This window comes from Heterodontus francisci, chromosome 1 (assembly GCF_036365525.1).
Source record: "Heterodontus francisci isolate sHetFra1 chromosome 1, sHetFra1.hap1, whole genome shotgun sequence".
Taxonomy (NCBI): domain Eukaryota; kingdom Metazoa; phylum Chordata; class Chondrichthyes; order Heterodontiformes; family Heterodontidae; genus Heterodontus; species Heterodontus francisci.
The window spans coordinates 198,659,317-198,677,764 of NC_090371.1; the positions used below are offsets into that span (position 1 = coordinate 198,659,317).

At 42.6% G+C, this 18,448-nt stretch overlaps 1 protein-coding gene across 2 annotated transcripts in view; it reads right to left on the minus strand.

Moving 5' to 3' along the window:
* Positions 1–18,448, minus strand: part of tll1 (tolloid-like 1) — a 412,500-nt gene that overhangs the window by 311,631 nt on the left and 82,421 nt on the right. The window lies entirely within an intron of this gene.

Below are 18,448 nucleotides of genomic sequence, written 5' to 3' on the forward strand. Positions count from 1 at the left end.
CTAAGTTAATCTTAAGATTAAAAATGGCAGGCGATCTCAGACCCGTGTCATGCTTCTCTTGCTCAATGTGGGAGCTCAGGGACATGGCTGATGTCTTTGACTCTTTCACGTGCAGGAAGTGTGTCCAGCTGCAGCTCTTGTTAGACCGTATGACGGCTCTGGAGCTGCGGATGGACTCACTTTGGAGCATGCGCGATGCTGAGGAGATCGTGGATAGCACGTTTAGCGAATTGGTCACACCGCAGATTGGGATTGCTGAGGGAGAAAGGGAATGGGTGACCAAAAGGCAGAGAAACAGCAGGAAGGCAGCGCAGGAGTCCCCTGCGGTCATCTCCCTCCAAAACAAGTATACCATTTTGGATACTGTTGAGGGAGATGGCTCACCAGGCGAAGGCAGCAGTAGCCAGGTTCATGGTACCGTGGCTGGCTCTGCTGTTCGGAAGGGTGGGAAAAAGAATGGAAGGGCTATAGTCATCGGGGATTCGATTGTAAGGGGAGTAGATAGATGGTTCTGTGGTCGAAAACGAGACTCCCAAATGGTATGTTGCCTCCCAGGTGCACGGGTCAGGGATATCTCAGATCGGCTGCAGAACATTCTGAAGGGGGAGGGTGAACAGCCAGTTGTCATTGTGCACATAGGCACCAATGATATAGGTACAAAATGGGATGAGGTCCTACAAGCAGAATTTAGGGAGTTAGGAGCCAAGTTAAAAAGTAGGACCTCAGAGGTAGTAATCTCAGGATTGCTACCAGTGCCACGTGATAGTCAGAGTAGAAATGAAAGAATAGTCAGGATGAATGCGTGGCTTGAGAGATGGTGCAGGAAGGAGGGGTTCAGATTTTTGGGACATTGGGACCGGTTCTGGGGGAGGTGGGACTATTACAAATTGGACGGTCTACACCTGGGCCGGACTGGAACCAATGTCCTTGGGAGTGCTTTTGCTAACGCTGTTGGGGAGGGTTTAAAATAATGTGGCAGGGGGATGGGAACCAAATGAGGAGGTCAGTGGACAGTAAGGAGGTAGTAACGAAAGCCTGTAAGGAACTAGATAATGAAGTCAGCGTGACTAAGGGGAAGAGTAGGCAGGGAGCAGATGATGAACGCAAAGGGACTGGTGGTCTGAGGTGCATTTGTTTTAATGCAAGAAGTGTAGTAGGTAAAGCAGATGAACTTAGGGCTTGGATTAGTACCTGGGAGTATGATGTTATTGCTATTACTGAGACTTGGTTGAGGGAAGGGCATGATTGGCAACTAAATATCCCAGGATATCGATGCTTCAGGCGGGATAGAGAGGGAGGTAAAAGGGGTGGAGGAGTTGCATTACTGGTCAAAGAGGATATCACAGCTGTGCTGAAGGAGGGCACTATGGAGGACTCGAGCAGTGAGGCAATATGGGCAGAACTCAGAAATAGGAAGGGTGCGCTAACAATGTTGGGGCTGTACTACAGGCCTCCCAACAGCGAGCGTGAGATAGAGGTACAAATATGTAAACATATTATGGAAAGATGTAGGAGCAACAGGGTAGTGGTGATAGGAGATTTTAATTTTCCCAACATTGACTGGGATTCACTTAGTGTTAGAGGTCTAGATGGAGCAGAATTTGTCAGGAGCATCCAGGAGGGTTTTCTAGAGCAGTATGTAAATAGTCCAACTGGGGAAGGGGCCATACTGGACCTGGTGTTGGGGAATGAGCCCGGCCAGGTGGTTGAAGTTTCAGTAGGGGACTACTTTGGGAATAGTGATCACAATTCCGTAAGTTTTAAAATACTCATGGACAAAGACGAGAGTGGTCCTAAAGGAAGAGTGCCAAATTGGGAGAAGGCCAACTATACCAAAATTCGGCAGGAGCTGGGGAATGTAGATTGGGAGCAGCTGTTTGAAGGTAAATCCACATGTGATATGTGGGAGGCTTTTAAAGAGAGGTTGATTAGCGTGCAGGAGAGACATGTTCCTGTGAAAATGAGGGATAGAAATGGCAATCTGAAACGAGGAATTAAGAGGGCTAAAAGGGGTCATGAAATATCTTTAGCAAACAGGGTTAAGGAAAATCCCAAAACCTTTTATTCATATATAAGGAGCAAGAGGGTAACTAGAGAAAGGATTGGCCCACTCAAGGACAAAGGAGGAAAGTCATGCGTGGAGTCAGAGAAAATGGGTGAGATTCTAAACGAGTACTTTGCATCGGTATTCACCGAGGAGAGGGACATGAAGGATGTTGAGGTTAGGAACAGATGTTTGATTACTCTAGGTCAAGTCGGCATAAGGAGGGAGGAAGTGTTGGGTATTCTAAAAGGCATTAAGGTGGACAAGTCCCCAGGTCCGGATGGGATCTATCCCAGGTTACTGAGGGAAGCGAGAGAGGAAATAGCTGGGGCCTTAACAGATATCCTGCAGCATCCTTAAACACGGGTGAGGTCCCGGAGGACTGGAGAATTGCTAATGTTGTCCCCTTGTTTAAGAAGGGTAGCAGGGAAAATCCAGGTAATTATTGACCGGTGAGCCTGACGTCAGTGGTAGGGAAGCTGCTGGAGAAGTTACTGAGGGATCGGATCTATTCCCATTTGGAAGAAAATTAGCTTATCAGTGATAGGCAACATGGTTTTGTGCAGGGAAAGTCATGTCTTACCAACTTAATAGAATTCTTTGAGGAAGTGACAAAGTTGATTGATGAGGGAAGGGCAGTAGATGTCATACACATGGACTTCAGTAAGGCGTTTGATAAGGTTCCCCATGGTAGGCTGATGGAGAAAGTGAAGGCGCATGGGGTCCAAGGTGTACTAGCTAGATGGATAAAGAACTGGCTGGGCAACAGGAGACAGAGAGTAGCAGTGGAAGGGAGTTTCTCAAAATGGAGACGTGTGACCAGTGGTGTTCCACAGGGATCCGTGCTGGGACCATTGTTGTTTGTGATATACATTAATGATTTGGAGGAAAGTATAGGTGGTCTGATTAGCAAGTTTGCAGACGACACTAAGATTGGTGGAGTAGCAGATAGTGAAGGGGACTGTCAGAGAATACAGCAGAATATAGATAGACTGGAGAGTTGGGCAGAAAAATGGCAGATGGAGTTCAATCAGGGCAAATGCGAGGTGATGCATTTTGGAAGATCCAATTCAAGAGTGAACGATACAGTAAATGGAAAAGTCCTGGGGAAAATTGATGTACAGAGAGATTTGGGTGTTCAGGTCCATTGTTCCCTGAAGGTGGCAACGCTGGTCAATAGAGTGGTCAAGAAGGCATACGGCATGCTTTCCTTCATCGGACGGGGTATTGAATACAAGAGTTGGCAGGTCATGTTACAGTTGTATAGGACTTTGGTTCGGCTACATTTGGAATACTGCGTGCAGTTCTGGTCGCCACATTACCAAAAGGATGTGGATGCTTTGGAGAGGGTGCAGAGGAGGTTCACCAGGATGTTGCCTGGTATGGAGGGCACTAGCTATGAAGAGAGGTTGAGTAGATTAGGATTATTTTCATTAGAAAGACGGAGGTTGAGGGGGGACCTGATTGAGGTGTACAAAATCATGAGAGGTATAGACAGGGTGGATAGCAAGAAGCTTTTTCCCAGAGTGGGGGATTCAATTACTCGGGGTCACGAGTTCAAAGTGAAAGGGGAAAAGTTTAGGGGGGATATGCGTGGAAAGTTCTTTACGCAGAGGGTGGTGGGTGCCTGGAACGCGTTGCCAGTGGAGGTGGTAGACGCGGGCACGATAGCGTCTTTTAAGATGTATCTAGACAGATACATGAATGGGCAGGAAGTAAAGAGATACAGACCCTTAGAAAATAGGCGTCATGTTTAGATAGAGGATCTGGATCGGCACAGGCTTGGAGGGCCGAAGGGCCTGTTCCTGTGCTGTAATTTTCTTTGTTCTTTTGTTCTTTCAATCCAGTACTATCTACTTCCACCTCTAACACAAGCTGCTCTGCCCCCACCTGTGCCCATTGGTACTGGTTCTCCAACATCTCCAGGTAGCTCCATCTTCAGAAGTAGATCCTCTGTTGAGGGTATGGCATCTGTTGCCTTCCTGCCCCTTGTCCCTCTCCACTGCCCTCTTCAGGCCTCTCCTGCTGGGGATGTTGCTCCTCATTGCCATTTGCCAAAAATCAGAGAGTCGTTCACCTATTGCCAACTATTGCCTTCCTTGCGCTCAGCTGGACTCCTTATAATGTCTGGAAGCCTTACCCTTCTCCTCTTATGTGATGCCAGGAGGGTGATGACTCCCTGCACTGCCGGAACACTATAGAACACTCTCCCTGGAACCTGTAGACACCCGATGGCACCTGAGAAAATGTCCACGGCTTGAAATCTACAGCAGTTGAGAAAGATTCTCTTCACAAAGTTGGCGTGATCCACCAGCATGCCTTCTTCCAACTTCTTGACTGTCAACCTGGCAGTATTATGCACTCCCTGGCTTGAAGCTTGAGTGTTGATTCCAGTCATTCTGGAAAGTCAAGCCTTCACTGTATTGGTGTTAGGCCAGAGCCAGCATTGAGATCCACTCAAAAACGAAAAAACTAAAATACTCTCAACTCAAACCAAACGGGTGTCATACTCGTTCTTAGCCAAAGGCCAAGAAGCTGGCATTATTGCTTGCCCTATGCTACATATTAGTTGCAGGTAGGATTACAGAATGACTCTTTCTGTGGCTCCTTGCTAGCCTGGATCCTGTGGTGCCACTTCCACATGGTCATGAGCAGGTATGTGCACTTGTAGATGTGAGTATTGGGATACCAACACATGGATGCAGTCTCCCTCTGGTGCAGCCTGCCTTACCAATCATCTTTCTGTTGCACCTCGTCTTCTTCCTTCAAAAGAAAGAGGAATTCCTTGTGGAATATCCATCATTGACATACCGAAGAACTGGCAATGCCAGGACATAGTACAAAGCCTTCTAACCAACTAACTGGAAAGGAGAAAGAATCAAAAGTAAAGCAAGGAAGAAACTTTAAAAATAGTCTCAAAATGCAGCAACAAATCTTCGACAATGCTCTTCATTAAACAGCACATCTAGCAGCTTTGCATGTCTGTTTTATGAGTGAGAATATGACTCAGCAATGTATCCACAAATGCAGAGAAACTGTGTGGACATCTAAATGGGATCAACTTGACCTAATTTTAATGTAAACAAATTGTAAGCTGGTGGGTGCTTCTGCCGCCAGTTTGAAACCTAACCAAAAAAACTGGACGTTGTGCCAAATGGATGGAAATCCAACATGACAGATTACTACCCACTTTTCTTCTCAGTTAAGCTCACTTTATGACTGTTCATTATTCATAACTGATTAAATGATGTCTGAGAGATTATTCAAAAAAAAACTATAAAAGGATTTAGACAATAAATTGGCAGCACTAATAAATACCTCACATTGTTCAAAAGTATTTTCACACTATAAAAATTTTTTTTTAAGAAGTATGCAACTTATGAACTACTTATTTATTGACTCGATATTTTACCATGTGTCACCCCATGTGGTACAATAACACTGTTGCCAAAGTAGATAATGTCATAATACCCCTAAACACCCAACCAGCAAAAAAAAATTAAACAGGAAATGGAAATGAAATATTAAAATCTGTATAAATTGGAAAGAGCAATCCTCTTGGGCAGTAACAAGACAGTAACATATCTAATGACAGTGAGGACTTCAATCTGATGTTTTATGAAGTTATTTCAAACCCGTGGTCCATAACTATGGAATGAGACATTGCATACTGTGCATAATCTCACCTGCAACATCCTATTGTGAATACACTATATATCACAACACACAAACAGTCAATCTGCCTCCACAATATGTTACTCAAGTTACCGCCAATACTTGCTCCCCCCCATTGTAAATTCACTGATAGTCAACTGTTTAGTTGGATTCCCTACCATGATAAGCTGAACATAATCTGAAAAAAATGCAAGCAGTGAACCATCTGTTTGTTCAATTCCTGTGGATGCCCACACTTCTCTTCCAATCACAACACTACAGACTTCACAACACCTCCTTATGCTTTCACTCACACACTTGAGATCTTCTACTGCACTCACAATTTATCGCTCTTGGCTGCACTTTCTGTTTCTTCCTCTCAGTGTGCACACTTTGGGAAGCTGCCTCACACATTATCAAAACTCCAACAGGGCACAGACCAACCCATTCCCACTTATAGAACCTTACGAACTATCCCAATTAGGACAAATTTTCCTATTTCCATTTGGCAATTTTCTTTTTAAAAAAAGGATTTCAAGTCCTTTTTCATTAATTATAATTGTCTGCAAACTCATTGATGAGCCTTTACAATGTATTGTTTTGTGCAATATGATTCATTAGTGGAATATCAAGGATGCAGCCAGTGAATATGTATGTTCGGGTACTAGTAGATGCAGCACACTCCACCCTGTGGCAATGGGTGGAAAAATTGGGTGGAGTGTACAAAAATCTGCTATTGCTATTTATAAACCCCCATTAAAGTTGAAAGTTACCCCTACTATTTTTATGCAATGACTCAGCAATTTGTAAAATTAATTTCACTGACTGGGACTTATAGACTCTTGTTGACTGCTTAATGCAAAAATGGGATGTCCTCCGGCCAGAGAGATGAAACTGGCATGGTTATACCTTTACCAAGCATTTCACTATGAATCTGACCAACAAGCTGTCAGTGCTGACAGACAGCTCATTGATTGGAAGGGCTGGGGCAAGTCATTCAGCAGTAAGCTGGAAGTCAAACTTCAATATGAGGTGTGGGGTGGGGCTAAGCAGTTGGGGCAGGGTGGGGGGGGGAGCAGAATAGCAATTCCCAAAGTGGGAGGGGGGGTTGTGGTTGGAGGGCGCAGATCAATCATCCAGCAGCAGGTGGGAAGATTTTTGTTTGGCCAGGAGGAACCTGTATGCTCCCCATGGCTCCCCAGAAAGCAGTGGCACCACAGTTTTTGTGGCATTTTTAGGAGGAACCAGCAGCAGTCTCTTTAAGGATAGCTGGTCAGGCCACACAGCATGTGCAGTGTATGTTTTACACACTGTTACTTGAAAATTGCGTTGGGATCCTACACCTGGCATAGGATCACAATTTAAATATTTTAATAAGTTTTCCGCTTGTTCCAGGTGAGAACGTAGCTGCCAATTTCCAGGCCTTCATGAAGTTAAGCCAGATGGGTCTCTGGTGCCCAGTGGGTGTTTTTAAAAGAAAATGTTTTGGCTATCTACTGTTATGTTTTGTACCCCAAGCATGAAGAAACTGGACTCAATTTCTGTGTGTGTGTGTAGGCTTTATTCAAGCTGGCTGCCGGGATCTATCATAGTTTCACTTTTGGAAACATGCCCCGTCAGGGTTGACTGACGGTACAGTGAGCAGTCTGAAAAACAATCACTGAGCAATCAAACACAACATTTTTTCTCCCTTGTAGACTAAGGAGCTTATTTTGAATTAAACTTTCATAAGCATTAAACAGGTATGTATTGAGTCATTTCTTAGAGTCAGTTCATTCCTCCAAGTACACAAACAATCTTCGAGATATGGAGGTCGCCTTTAATGGCGCCGAGATCGAAGAAGACACAGTTGAGGTTCAGCCCGATCATCTTGATGATCAACATCACGATCGCTAATCAGAAAAGGAAATGTATCCTCGTAGTCACGATCGTCGAAATGTCCAGGTCTGCTCTCAATCAAGCGTCCAGGTACACGTAGACACATACGGTTGTCACTGGGATCTTTTCAGAACGAGAGGAAGTCTTGCAGGCTTTTCGGGAGAGTTACTGCATCAGTGGTTCAGCTGTCATACTGGATTGTCAGAAGATTTTTCAACACAGATGGCAAAGGATGAGTTGGATGGCTTCTCCCTTGGCAGGGTACACACCAACTGCACTCCAAAACAATATCCAAAAACGAAACCAAAACTCCTGAGCCATAAACCCAGACATGTGACTTCTCTAAGTCCAAACAGTTCCACAGTCCATAAGGCTCCGGCTGTTTACTTAGCTTAAGACATGTGACTTCCAGTAAGTGTTTGTTTTCAAACAAAGTCCTAAGTGTCCTTCCAGTGACCCTTTAAAAAAAAAGTCAAGCATCTCCTCAGCCACAGTGGCGCAGTGGTTAGCACTGCAGCCTCACAGCTCCAGGGACCCGGGTTCGATTCTGGGTACTGCCTGTGTGGAGTTTGCAAGTTCTCCCTGTGTCTGCGTGGGTTTTCTCCGGGTGCTCCGGTTTCCTCCCACAAGCCAAAAGACTTGCAGGTTGGTAGGTAAATTGACCATTATAAATTGTCACTAGTATAGGTAGGTGGTAGGGAAATATAGGGACAGGTGGGGATGTTTGGTAGGAATATGGGATTAGTGTAGGATTAGTATAAATGGGTGGTTGATGGTCGGCACAGACTCGGTGGGCCGAAGGGCCTGTTTCAGTGCTGTATCTCTAATCTAATCTAATCTAATCTATTTTCCACAGTCTTTAACACACAAGTCCTCTAAAAATATTAATAATAGAAGCACTTTCATGACAATCCATAGAGGTTGATGACCAGATCCTGACGTGGCTAACAATGTAGTCAGCGCTTGGTAATCTTGGTGCGGAGGGTGAACTTCCTACCATAGAGATACATGTGCCAATGTTCACAAGCATAGATGCAGACTAGTGCTTCCCACTCTCCAGTGGAGTATTTGCATTCAGTTTCCGACAAAGGGCATGACACGTATGCGATCAGTCGTTCACTTCCTGCAATGTACTATAAGAGTACAGCTCCTATCACATTTCCTGACCCATTTGTTGTGATGTACATTTCTGCATGTGGGTTGAAATGTGCGAAGACTGGCAGAGATGCTATCTTCGGCTTTAACATGCCAAACGCTGCTTGCTAAGCATTTGTCCATTGCTATTGTCCATCTTTGTGCAGTAGCTTTCAAAGGGCTCCACGATCTCCGTGTACTGGGGCATAAATTTGTGATAAAAGTTGGTCGTGTCAAGGAACAATGCCCACTCTTTCGCATTAGATGAGGCTGGAATCGCATGAATGGCATTGATGTTGTTGTACGTAGGCTTTACTCCAGCTGCTGTTTTTGCACCCAAGAAAGACGATCTCAGGTGCTGCAAATGTGCATTTGTCCTTGTTGAGCGTCAAATTGCATTGTGCAAGTCGAGCAAACACCGCAGATAACCACTCATTGTGTTCTGCTTTGTCCCCGTGTGTCTACTAGTGCAGTGGAAAGGGCTTTAAAACTAAATCGTGGGAGCAAGGGATTAAGTGAGGGAAGATGTGATAATTTAAAGAGAGAGGAGAAGGCAGGAGAGCAAGATAGCAATAAGGATAATGATAATAAGGGTGTGAGAGGGACAGTGCATACAAACTCAAGAGTGAGCCTTCAGATAACACTAGAGGTTGTGAACTAACAAAGAGGGGTGATGGTTCAGGAAAGGTGAGATTTAGAAATCCAAAGAGAAAGGCCAAGGCATCGGAACAGTGTAGCATTGTGGGTAAAGACAAGCAGAATGCGACAGGAAGGGACAGAGAGTTTAACATAAATTGTACATCAGCAAATAAGGTCATTGAAGGGAACAGAAGCAAAAAATGAAATTAAGGTTTCTATATCTGAATGATTGAAGCAACTGCAATAAGATAGATGAACTAGGGCACAAATAGATGTACATGATTTAGATCAAATCGGCATCACAGAGATATAGTTACATGGTGATCAAGGTTGGGAAATAAATATTCCAGCGTACACAATACTTTGGAAAGACAGACAGAATAGCGAAGGAGGAGGGGTAGCACTGATGATAAAGGATGTCATAAGGGCATTAGTGAGAAAGGATCGGACCTCAGAAGATCATTAAGTAGAATCAGTATGGGTGGAAATAAGGAATAGCAAGAATCAGAAAACACTGGTGGGAGTAGTTTACAGGCGCCCTAACTGTAGTTATACCATTGGACAGCATTAAACAAGAAATTACTGGAGCTTGTAACACAGGCAATGTGTTGGACTTTAATCTTCATATAGACTTGGACAATAAAATTGGCAGGAGTGATCTAGAATATGAGTTTGTAGAATGTTCTCGAGACAGTTTCTTGGAGCAATACGTTGTGGTGCCCACTAGGGATAAAGCTATCTTAGATCTAGTATTGTGTAATGAACCAGAGTTAATAAGCAATGTCATTGTAAAAGATCCACTGGGAAACAGTGATCATAATACCATTGAATTCGATTTTAAATTTGAAAGTGACACACTCTAATCACAAACAAGAATCTTAAACTTAAACAAAGCCAATTATGTAGGCAGGAGGGGAGAACTGGCTAAGTTGAATTGGGTAAATAGACTAATATGCACGGCAATAAATGAACAGTGGGAAACCTTTAAGGAAACAATTCAAAATGTTCAACAAAAATATATTTCTTTGAAAAACAAAAACTCAGCCAGAAAGACCCATCTGTGGTTCACTCAGGAAGTTGCGGATAGTATTAGATTAAAAGAAAAGGCTTACTATATTGCAAAAAAAGAATAGCAAGTCTGAGTATTGGCAGTGTTTTAGAAACCAGCAAAGGGCCACCAAAAAGTTGATGAAAAAGGAAAAATAGAATGAGAGTAAACTAGTCAGTAACATAAAAACCGATTGTCAGAGCTTTTACAGGTATATCAAAAGGAAGACAGTAGCTGAAGGAAATGTTGGTGCCTTGGAAGCAGAGACAGGAGAAATTATCATGGAGAATGAGGAAATAGCAAAAGCATTGAACAAATATTTTGTTTTTGTCTTCACAGGAGAAGATAAAAGTTCCATACCAGAAATAGACAGTAACCTAGGGGCTAAAATGAGTGAGGAAATTAAGGAAATTCATATCAGCAGGGAAAATGTATTGGAGACACTTAAGGGACTAAAATCTGATAAATCTCTAGGACCTGATGGCCTACATCCTAGGGCTCTAAAAAAGATAGTTGCAGAGATAGTGGATGCGCTCGCTATGATTGTCCAAAATCCCTTGGATTTGGGGACGGTCCCATCAGATTGGAAGTTGGCAAATGTTACACCGCTTTTCAAGAAAGGAGGAAGAGAGAAAGCAGGGAATTACACGCCAGTTAGCCTAACATCAGTCATTGGGCAAATGCTGGTATCTATTATTAGGGAAGTCATAACAATGCACTTAGAAAAGCACAGTATGATGAGAGCAAATCAACATGGTTTTACTAAAGGGAAATCCTGTTTGACAAATTTATTAGAATTTTTTGAGGATGTAACTAGTAGGGTGGATAAAGGGGAACCAGTAGATGTAGTATAAAGGCCTGTTACCCGACCCGAACCTGACGAGACCCGACGACATATGTCGGGTTCAGGTCGAGTCGAGCCAAGTCCGAGTCCGGGTTGGGTCGGGCCAGAGACACACGGTAAGTGCTCTGCTGGTAAGTATTGAAATTAAAAAACTTACCTGAGCTGGGAGTCCAGGAGGATACTGAGTCTGCGCCATGAGCGAGTGATGTCACTATGATGTCATCACGCATGTGCTGTAGCTTCGTGGAGCTTCCCAGTTGGAAGGTAAGTCAAGGGATGGTCAGGTCGGGCTCAGGTCGGGTCGAGTCGGGGGCGGGCTTGGGTCGTGTCTGGGTCGGCTCGGGCTCGGGCTCGGGGCAAAATTGGAGGGACTTGGGCCGGGACGGGCTGGGTCCGCTGCGGATTGGTCGGGTTCTTTTTCTCGATCTGAGCAGGCCTTTAATGTATAATATCTGCATGTCCAAAAGGCATTTGATAAGATGCCACACAAAAGGTTAACAGGCAAGATAGGGGCTCAGGGAGTTGAACTAATATAATAGCATGGATAAATCATTGCATCCTGTCTGTTAACCAACGAGTGGGCAGAAATGGGGCATTTTCAAGTTGGCAGCCAGTAAATAGCAGAGTGCTGCAAGGATCAGTGCTGGGGCCTTAACTATTTATAATCTATATCAATGACTTAGATGAAGAGACAGAGAGTAATATATCCAAGTTTGCTGATGATACAAAGGTAGACAGTAAAATAAGCTGTGGGGAGGACACAGAAAGGCTGCAAAGAGATATAGACAGGTTAAGTCAGTGGGCAACAAGATGGCAGATGGGGTATAATGTAGAGAAGTGTGAAGTTATGCACTTTGGTCATAAGTATAGAAGAGCAGAGTATTTTTTAAAAGGTGTGCAACTTGTAAGTGTCTATGTTCAAAGAGACTTGGCTGTGCTTGTACAAGGAACGCAGAGAGTTAATATTTGGGCAATTAGGAAGGCAAATGGTATGTTAACCTTTATTGCAAGGGGAATGGAGTACAGGAATAAGGAAGCATTGCTACAATTGTACTGGTTTTTGGTGAGACCACATCTGGAATACTGTGTGCAGTTTGGGTCTCCACATTTAGGGAAGGATATACTTGCACTGGAGGCAGTGCAGCAAAGGTTCACTAGATTGGTCCCTGGGATGACGGGCTGTCCTATGATGAGAAACTAAATAAACTGGGCCTGTATTCTCTGGAGTTTAGAAGAATGAGAGGTGATCTCATTGAAACATATAAGATTCTAAAGGGGTTGGATAGGGTAGACTCTGAAAGATTATTTCTGCTGGTAGGGGAATCTAAAATACGGGGGCACCATCTCAGGATAAGGGACTGATCATTTAGGACTGAAATGAAGAGAAATTACTTCACTTAAATGGTTGTGAATCTTTGGAATTCTCTACCCCAGAGGGTTGTGGATGCTCCATTGGTGAATACATTTAAGGCTGGGATATACAGATTTTAGGTCTTTCAGGGAATCAAGGGGTATGGCGAGCGGGCAGGAAAGTGGAGTTGAATCCTATATGGAGATAGTGCGGGAAAAAGACATTGAAGTGGATGATCAGCCATGATCGTATTGAATGGTGGAGCAGGCTCGATGAACTGAATGGCCTACTGCTGCTTCCATGTTCCTTTGTTCCGAAGATCAGCCTTGATCGTTTTGAATGGCGGAACAGGCTCGATGGGCCATATGGTACTAGTCCTGCTCCTATTTCTTGTGTTCATGTGTTCCATGGATGTCGACGCCATCGACAAGGTTGAGCATCTCCTCGATGTCTGACAAGACTGAAGAAACAATCTTCTGGAACACGCTAGGTGCTGAACGTAGTTCATAGGCATTCTGCGGTACTGAAACACACCATCGTGTGTAACAAAGGCTGTAAGTTGGTGGCTTCGTTCCACTAGTGGTACCTGAAGATAGCTCCATTGCATGTTGAGCTTCGTGAAGACTATGGAGTCATGAAATTATGCTGATAGGTCATGGATTGTAGGGAGCTGGTACTTGTCTGGAATAATTGTTTTGTTGACTGACTTAAGGTTAACGCATAGTCTAAGGTTTCCATCTTATTGTCGTGCAATGACTAGGTTCGATATCCAAGGGGATGAGTTGATTCGCTCAGTGATACTGTCTGCTTCCAGTCATTTTCGTTCCTGTGACACTTCAGTGCAGATTGTGAACAGCAACCATCTCAAATTTTGCGCAACAGGTGGAATTGATGTGTCAACGCAAAGGGCATGACAGTACCCCTAAATCTCCCCAAATCCAGTGAATAAGGAAGGATATTGTTGTGCATAGTCTGTATCATTGATCACATTAACGTATGCTCCAATGGAGTCTGCAAGTCTGAAACCAAGCTTATCAAACAGGTCAACCCCCATAAGGCTCCTGCTTTTGGCCACACAGAACATGACCTTGTCTAGCTTGACATTTTTGTAGCACACTAGAGCTGTGATCATTCCAAAGGTCAGGATAATTGAGTCATCATAAGCTTGAAGACTGTCTGTCACAGGAGTGAGAGGAAGTTGCACAAAATAACAAAGGTAGAGGTCTTCACTCAATATGGATGCATTCGCACCCACATCAATGAGGAGTGACACTGAAATGCCTGCGATCGTGACTGAGCAATCCTTGAAGTTTTGTCATGGGACCAGGAGCTTTTGTGCCCATGATAGTATACACATACTGTATTTTGCTCTTAGGAATAGGTTCCTCCACATGTCAAACTGGCAAAGTCTTCTTTGATGACCTGCATACCTTTATGAAGTGATTCAACTTTGAGCATGAGGTGCACTTTTTCCCTCGTGCTGGACATCCATGGGTACCCCCACAATTTGGGCATGTTTTTGAGAGTACCTGACCGTGATAGGACAAGTGTTAATAAGCTTGCTGAGGTATTTTCGTCCATAACCCTTGCATTTGAGCTGATTAGGCATTTTTGTGCAACATTGTCAAATCTAAGATGGTGGATTCGATTTGGATGGTCAAGGTCATAGCCTTTTCCAAAATCAAACCATCGTCCTCCAAGAGTAGGTGTTCCCTAATCCGTGGGATTAAAGTTTTTTAAATTAGGTGGTCATGAATTAGTTCTTAGTTAATATGCCAAATTTGCATATATTGCCACATATTGTTTTATGGGCTCACCGTTTCCCTGGCATCCCTGGTGGAGTGTGTATCGTTCAATCATCATGCTTTTCTTTGGGTCAAAGTATTTCTCGAGAGTACTTACTGCCTTATTAAATTTGGATGTGTCATCCGTTAGCTGCTTGAATATACGCTGGCCCTCTGCTCTGAGGCAATGCACGAGTATCGCCTTCTTGCAGGTTGCTACTACATCCGTACAGTCCATACCCGTAGAGAGCAAGTATGTTTCAAACCCAGAAATCCATCTGTCCCACAGAATGGGAGGATCTCCCAGTGATGACAGGAAAGATGCTGGGGCCAGTAAATTTAAGTTACTTGGCATCTTTGTTGTCAGATGTTATGTTTCGTACCCCAAGCATGACTCACGATTTCTGAGTGTGTGTAGGCTTTATTCACATGGCTGCCCGGATCTGTCTTAGTTTCACTTTTGGAACAATGCTCCCTTAGGGTTGACTGACAGCATAGTGAGCAGTCTTACAAACACAACACTGAGCAATCAATCACTGAGCAGTCAAACATGACATCTACCACCCCATTTTTCAGTGTGGACAGTTGAAAATCACCCTGATGCAATTCTTAACAAAGGCTAACCAAGTAAAGCAAATAGGAAATCCTTCAGACTGAGTGTCCGACTTTAACTCAATTCAGAGGTGAAGCTCAGCACACTTTTAAGCAAACACACTGACCTCCATGCTAGGTGTTCCTAATATTGTTATGAAAGCATTTCCATTTTTTAAAATAATTTTGTGAGGACTCATTTTAAAATTGTGGAAATGGATCCCTTTGGAGGATTGAAGTGATTCCATAGATGCTGGACTTAGTATTTTTTTTGAAAGGTCATTGGAAGGAATATGGGACTTGAGCTTTCTGTTTAAAAACAGCCCTTACTGGATGTCACATGTCTTAAGCTAAATAAACAACAGGAGCCCTGGTGACCAGGTGGAGTTGTTTACAGAGAACTGACATGTCAAGATTTATGATGGTCAAGAGTTGGTTTTGTTTCGAATATTGTTTTGAGTCAGTTGGGTTTGCAGCCTGCTGAGAGAAGCACCCAGCTCATCTTTTCTCCACCTCTCTGAGAAACCCTGAGAATCCAGTGTGTGATAGTTCAAACCCCTGATGTGCATTTCTCCTGGAAACCTTCCAGACTAATCCTTGACATTGCCTGAAGAGAACTGCTCCAAAAAGATCCTAGTCACAGCTGCAAACGCATATTTGGGACACCAGAAAAGGGACAACTGATATCATTCCATATCTTATCCTTTTCCTTCAATAATTAACCAGTATTTGGCCAAAGTATTTTTTTGTTTTTTTTTTGTAAAGCGATCTCTGCAGAGAAAACGTCTTTATTTTTTCTTTAACCAGCATGTTTGTGTGTATTCGGCTAAGTTAGAAGGGAACTTTTCTATTTTAATCTGTGTGTTAATGCTTTGCATCTTGTTTTATAATAAATTGATAGTTTTGTTGTTTATTACAGAAACCTGGTTGGTGGATTTTATTCTAAAATAAAAATAGAGTATAATTAGCCATATCGATAACTGGGTAAAACATTTAAATATATGTTGTGACCCGTGGAGAAGTAGAACTAGAGAAAGGCAGTGCTGTCGTAACAATATGCACTCCTGACACACACAGTTATGTGCCAGGACCAGTAAATCATGAAAAAAAATTACCTCAAACTGCCTGCTTATTCTTTCTAAGAAATTGCTGATCTGCTGTTTTCTCTGGAAATTTGCATTTACCAAAGAGGTTCTGGCAAAAAAGCAGCGTAAAACATGCAGGTACCTATACACATTCATATTTACTGGGAGGAAAATGTGTGACACATTAATGGTATGAATCATGAGATCACCCTTTAAAAATCACAAAAGCTAGTTGCATAAAAACTTGTTGGAAATAAGCCTGGGACTTCTTCACTAAAGAAAATTTAATCCAATCATTAATAGCTGGCAAAAAAAACACAACCACTCTTGTTTATTTACTTGAGCATCTTCTGCCCTGTCAGTTGTATTAGTCAAAGTAGGCATTGTGGATATTGGCAGCTTCCATCACAGAGCCCAGTTAGTGCTTCCTTAATGATAGAGATACTATTGTGTGGCTGTAGAGACATCCATCTTTGTTTCATATATTAATAAGGATAATAAAGATTTAATTGTGCTGCTGGAAGAAGTGGGTCTGCAGAACCTTTGGGGACTATAATCTTAGAGAAAAGTTAATATTATTTTGCTCATCAGTTCATAGAATCTTACAGCATAGAAGGAGGCCACTCAGCCCATAATGCTCTTTGAAAGAGCTGTCCAACTTAGTCAGCTTTTCCCCCATAACCCTACAAATTAGTTCTCTTCAAGTATAGGTCCAATTGCTTTTTAAAATTTCCTATGGAATGTGACTTCACTATCTTTTCAGGTTGTCCATTCCAGATTTTAACAATCGACAGTGAAGAAATTTCTCCTCATTTCCCCTCTTAATTCTTTTTGACAATTATTTTAAACCCATGACCTCTGGTTAATGCCACATTTGGCAGAAGGAATTCTTTCTCCCAACTTGTTCTATCAAAACCTGTCATAATTTTCAATACCCCTATTAGATCTTCCTTAACCTTCTCTACTCTAAGGAGAATAATCCCAGCATCTCCAATCTCTCCACATAACTGAAGTCTGTCATTCCTGGTATCAACCTGGTAATCCTCCACTGTGCCCTCTCAAAGTGCCCTTGAAATCCTTGCTAAAGTATGATGCCCAGAATTGTACACAATATTCCAGCTGAGGCCAAACGAGTAATTTGTAAAGGTTTAGAATGACTTTCCTTGCTTTTGTATTCAATGTCACTAGCTACAAAGCCACACATCTCATAGCTTGCTTAGTGTCACATATGTAATAAAGCAAGGAGATTCTTGTCTGATCGTGCCCTAATTGAATTGATAATATTCATTGCCCTTACAGATGTAAAGGCTGGCAGGAACTCATGGCAGGGTTGCATAGATTTGTAGCATTGGATACACAACAGTAGGTTTTCTAACATCTCGCAGCCCACTGTACTTCAGCATTTCATGTCAAAATTAATTCCTCTAGTAAGGGTTATAAATACTTTAAGTATGATAGTAATGCAGTTGCATGGACTTCAATACAACTTTACAGGATCAGGTAACTTTACAGAAACTTAACCCATATATGACAATATCTGCTTTAATGCAGACTGTTAACATTTTGGAAAGTGTCTGAGTCCTCCACCTTTGCAGAAATATAGGTTGATAAAATTATCCTCTCTTTTTGGAACTTCAGTGGAGATCTGCTGTATCAGTTCACCTTGCTTCTATTAAACTTCAATATTACAGTGCAGCTCCAAAGTGTCAGTTTGGCTTTGTTGGTAGGATTTCACTTGAAATCAGAACTTTTAAATTTAAGCCACACTCCAGGAGTTGAACACATAATCACACTTCAATACAGTATTGACAGAGTGCTACATTTGTAGAGGTACATCATTCCAATGAGACTTTGAACTACCTGCTCTGATGGTTCAATAGAAAGCTGACATTATTCAAAGAAGAGCAGGGGAATCTCCTGGTGCCCTGGGCAATATCTTCCCTCAGCATGCCACCAAAACAGATTAACTGGTCGTTCATCTCATTGTAATTTGTGGGATATTATGGTGTGTAGAATAGCTGCTGCACTATATAACAGTAATTCATTGTGTGTCAAGTGCTTTAAGATGTTTCTGAGCAACATGATATGGTTCTATATAAATGCAAGTCTTTCTTCAGTAAGAGACTTATAAATCTTCAGCAATTGATACAAGGCAAGCTACAGAAACTAGAGGTTATGATGGAAGACACATTTGAAAATTGCATTCGGCAATGAAAATGAGGCAATATAATTAAACTTGCTTGATTCATATAACAAGGGCATTATTTTTACCCTGAGTTTTATTATGTTGGGATGCTGAATTTAATTGTGGTTTTAGCGACCAGTTATCAGAAAAAGCTTGTGCTATTCTATTGTAAATATCTAGCATTTAGACATTAACATATTAAAACTGTCAG